The sequence below is a fragment of the Chinchilla lanigera genome, unplaced genomic scaffold (assembly GCF_000276665.1).
Source record: "Chinchilla lanigera isolate Chin_1 unplaced genomic scaffold, ChiLan1.0 scaffold00025, whole genome shotgun sequence".
In the NCBI taxonomy this organism is placed as follows: Eukaryota; Metazoa; Chordata; class Mammalia; order Rodentia; family Chinchillidae; genus Chinchilla; species Chinchilla lanigera.
Genome location: NW_004955426.1, coordinates 16039412 through 16044501, shown reverse-complemented (window position 1 = coordinate 16044501; position 5090 = coordinate 16039412). Strand labels below are relative to the sequence as shown.

Below are 5090 nucleotides of genomic sequence, written 5' to 3'. Positions count from 1 at the left end.
TCTTACTATTCCATTACTATATTACAATCAAGGAATTCCTTAGTGCCATCTTTAAAAATTATACCTAATCATCCCAATATCTTAATCCTTAGCAATCATTGATATATTCTTGGTCTTTACATTTTTTTATTATGAGAATGTTACCTAAGTAGTCATTAGTAACTTTTAAGGATTTTGTCTTTCTTCATTCAGTTTATTACCTTGGGGAATTTATCCAGCCAGTGTTTCAAGCTGCACTCTCCAGAGAAAGGAAGTTCCTTGTCTCAGTCTTTCCCTAACCTCTCCTTTAACCCAGTTCACTGAGATATGCAGAGCTGGCTATTCCGAAACTAGTATTCCCTTAATTAACTAAAAGAATGTAACTGAGTCCCTCCCCCACCCCATGGTTGGAACGAGATCTCAAGCAAGAGCCTGTTAGATTCCAGGGCTCAAACATGAGATAGCATCCCAGATAAGGCATGGAACTCAAAAAAATTATACCTTTCTGGCAGTGAAGGCGCCAGCCTTAAATGCATCAAAGGATCCCTCATATTGCTAATTGGAGAGCCTCTGTGCCTGGTACAAAATGACTCTGTTTCCTCTTACAGCCAATGCCTACAGAGTTTCCTTTTCCTAGCATTCTGCTGTTACACCCACCTACACCCAAACAAAAGCAGTGAGCTTTTGGATCAGTAAGCCTTTGTTCCCCAGAGAACATTGGCCATCCCAGAGCTCCTCAACTACAGATCTTTCTCTCTTTGCCTTTATTTTGCATTTATGTGCCATATTGCCAGGTGGGACACACTGATACCCTCCATGGGGGTGTCAGTGTGCATTGACTTTCTAGGACCCTCATCAGCGATGTAAGTGAGACACATACAGTTAGGACTCCTCCCATAATGAGAGCTTTCTTCAGCCTTTCAGAACCAGTCCTAATAGATCCTATGCTTCTTTTATCCCTTGCTATGTTTCTAAAAGAAGAAAATTCATGTTGTGTAACCAGTTGTACGTGTTCTGAACTCATGCAGTTGGTAAACTGGTAGCTCAAGATGTATTCAGCAGAAATTGTAGAAATTCAGTTCTGCATGGTTAATTAGAGATGATCTTTGCTGTCATCATTGCAATGGGTCTTTTTCTGGGATTTACAATCTTCTTATACTAATTGCATCAAGAGAAAAAGTTGAAAATAAGAAAACTGAAATATTTAATGGACAGTAATATTAGCAAGCATTTAAAATAATATTTTACGTAGTATTCTTCTGCATGAATAATTAGAGACTATGCTGTTTTTTTCCACAATGACTCTATAGTATATTTTGAAAATGGAATTGTGATGGCTCCGGCATTGTTCTTTTTACTTATGATTTCATTGGTTTACATATAAAATGCCCCCACCAAATCTCATGTATGCAGGGGTAGAACTTTTGGAGGATGATTGGTTCATGGTAAATACTACTCAGGAGTTGATTATTACACCAAGGGGTTCATAGCTGAATGTGCTGTTAGGAAGGGCCTGGTTGGAGGAGGTAGGTTACTTGGGATGAAAACTAAACAAGTATATTCTTGTTCCTGGCTACTCCTTTACTTCTGTTTCCTGGCTGCAACTGATTAAACATCTTTCTTGTGCCATACCTCCTTATCATGTCAATACTGCCTTAGAGTCAGACAGGGTTAGACTGCACTCTCTGAAACCTATGCTTCATAAATTTGGGTATGTAAAGTATTTTGTCCCATTAAAGGAAAGTGACAGATACAGTATTATTTGTGCTGCCATGTGAATTTTAGGCTTATTTATCTGGTTTGTGAAGAATGACACTGATATCTTGAAAGGAAATCCATGTAAAGTGTAGAAGAATTTTGTTAGTATGACCATTTAATCAATATTATTTCTTCCAATCCTTGACCACTGGAGGTCTTTTCATCTTCCTGTACCTTGTTCAGTTTCTTTCTTTAGGGTTTCATAATATTAATTGTGCAGGCTTTTTGTCTTCCTGGTGATGTTCATTCTTGGTGATATTTTATTAGTTTTGAAGCTATTCTAAATGGAGTTATTTTTCTGATTTCTTTTGGAGTGAATTCATTATTGCTATACATGCAACAAAATAAACACTTAGACCAATTTAATAGAAGAGAGAACTTATAAATGAATGTACACAGCTACAGCCATTAGAGTCTTGATAAAGCTACAAAAAACATACATTGAAAAGAGCATCTTCAACAAATTGAACAGGAAAGCTGGATAACTCTGTATAAAATGTTGAAATTGTGTGCCTTTTTGCTGAACAAAAATACACTTGGGATGAATAGAAGTGCTTATGTGACCTAAAGTTTTGAGAATAGTAAAGAAAATGCTTTAAAATGTAGGTATTGGCAAATACTTCCTGTATAGAATTTTGATAGCTCAGGAAATGGTAGCAAGAATAGACCTACTGGATTATGTCTAAAACACTTCACATAGTACAATTAGCAATTAGCTGAATGGAGAAATAGCTGAAAGAGTGAGAGATATACCTATCCAGATGGTTTCCAAAGAGAGGATTAATATTCAGAATATATAAAGAACTCAAAAAGCACAAAAAGTGTAAGTAATCTGATAAATGAGATAACCAACTGAACAATCAGTTTAATGAATATAGAAAATAATATAGAAAAATTTTTGATGTACTGGAGATTGAACCCAGTATCTTTCACAGTGAGCTGTATCCTTATCCCTTGTTTTTAAAAAGTTGTTTTAATTTGAGGCAAGTTCTTACTAAGACACTAAGCTGCCCAGGCTGACCTTGAACTTGTGACCCTCTTACTTTAGTTCCCACAAGGGCACCACCACACATGGTCAGTGCTACTGTCTCTAACCATCAGAGAAATACAGATGAAAACCATATTAGTCCATCTCAGTCCTTCAAAATGACTATCATTAAGAATGCCAGTGAAGATGAGGAGAAAAAGCAACCCTTTTACATTGTTTATCAGTTTAAAATTAGTCTAATAACTATGGAAATCAGCATGGAGATGCTCAAAACATCGAAAATAGAGCTACCATAAAATCTAATTGTACCTATAAGAATTCAAGTCAGTGCACTGTAGAAATACCCGCATATTTATCATAGCACAATTCATAATAATTGCCAAGTTACGGACTTAGCCTAGGTGCTCATCTGTGGATGAATGGATAAAGAATAGACAGTGTGTTCACACAACGAAGTTATTATTCCACCATAAAGAACAAAAGTTCACTTAGAAGGAGAAAGTTCTGTTCATAATCATATTTACCGTTACATAATTCATGATAGCCAAGTTATAGAATAAGCCTTGGTTCTCATGAGTGGATTAATTTAGAAAGACAATTTTCCTCAATGTACACAACTATTACACATAAAGAAGAACAAACTACGTGACTTATAAGAATGTGCATGTAACTGCAGATCATCCTACCAAGTGGAGCAAGAAATAAGCAGAAAGAAAATCATCACAGGTTTTCTCTCACATGTGGTGTCTGAAAAAATACAACATGAAGCAGGCTGGGGATTTACCTCAGTGACACAGCACCTGCCTGGCAAGCGAGAAGTCGTGAGTTTGATTCCCGGTACCGGAAAAAAAACAAAAAAAACCCCATGAAACCAAAAATACAACATGAAAATAGAGGAAACTATTAGGTAGGTAGGCACTAGAGAGAAATGAGACTGAGGTAAGAGATAGTAATAAAAATGGATATGATCAAAGAATTTATATACATGTATGAAAATGGCACAAATAAATCTATTATTCTGTGTAAATGATATATACCATATATACATTGTGAAATAGTATATAGGACTCACATTTAGCCTTCACAATCAAGAATTAAGCTAAAATGAAATAGTAATTTAAGTAAATTAAAATGTATAATTTAATAATAATAGTTATATTCTGAGAATGATATATCATAAATGAGAACACATTTAATGGAATTGAAGTATTTATGACATCTTCATAGTATTTTAATAAATTATGAACGTTCACTTTTAAATGCAAAATTAAATTAACTGTCAGTATCTTAGGCAACTGACACTCTCCATGAGTATACAATTTAAATATTGCTATATATTTCTGCTTTATATCATCAAAGTCAGTGATGTCAAAATTCTGTCCATATTCAAATTTAATATGTCGTGATAACACAATACAAAAGAGCAAGTATGATCATGTAAATCAAGGATGCATTAACATGATAGTTAGAAATGTCTATACATTTTGATTCAGGGTTTTTGTTTACTCTTCAATTAAATTAGCAAGATTATACTAATCTTGGCCATTATTACAACATACTGAGTTACAATAAATAAAAACACTCAGTAATTGGTCAAAAAGGAAACACTATACTATTATAATAGAAAAATATACTATATCATTAATTACTGGCAATTTTTTGATAATTTAAGTTAAAATATATATTTAACTATAAATTATATACTATTAGAGAAACAAGGAAAAAAACATTTTACATGAAGTCATATACACATTTCCTTAGTATTGAGAAAAAAAATGAAATGATTTTGATAGTCTAAGTGTGTTTAAGCCAAACAGTTATTACTTGGATTTAAATTATACCGGTTAGGTATTTCTGTAAAATTTTTGTAACAAATATAGAAATTATTGAAATCTCAAAATCACAATAAAGCTCCACACTGAGGTTGACCGAAAGAAGAGACACACCTTTTTACATGGATAAGTGAATTGCATTGTCTGAGATGATAATAAAATTAAGAAATGTAACATAATTCGCTAAGTTTAAAAGTCAATGCAGGGGGTGGGGATTTAGCTCAGTGGCACAGAGCCTGCCTGGCAAGCACAAGGTCGAGAGTTCAATTCCCGGTACTGGAAAAAAACAACAAAAAAAAAAGTCAATGCAAACTCAGGTAAAAGATATTAATTATTATCATTCAGAACTTCTTATTTATTCAAAAGTCTATATCTAATCATGTTCCATGTTCTACAGGATAAACAAAATATAGAATTCCATCTTTTATAAAGTAGCAACAACACAATAAATGTTTAAAAAATTCCCAATAAGCACCTCAGAGTATGAAACATGAGAAGTACATCAAGTTATGAAAAGACAAGCAAATAGGAAC

General features: G+C 33.8%; 1 long non-coding RNA gene across 1 annotated transcript in view; it reads right to left on the bottom strand.

Annotated features, from left to right (window-relative positions):
- The window catches only part of LOC102018746, a 13189-nt gene extending 8374 nt beyond the window's left edge, over positions 1 to 4815 (bottom strand). Inside the window, exon 1 of the long non-coding RNA XR_261198.1 lies at positions 4672 to 4815. This is a non-coding gene — a long non-coding RNA (uncharacterized LOC102018746). The remainder of the gene's footprint in view (positions 1 to 4671) is intronic.
- Positions 4816 to 5090: the final 275 nt, after the last annotated feature.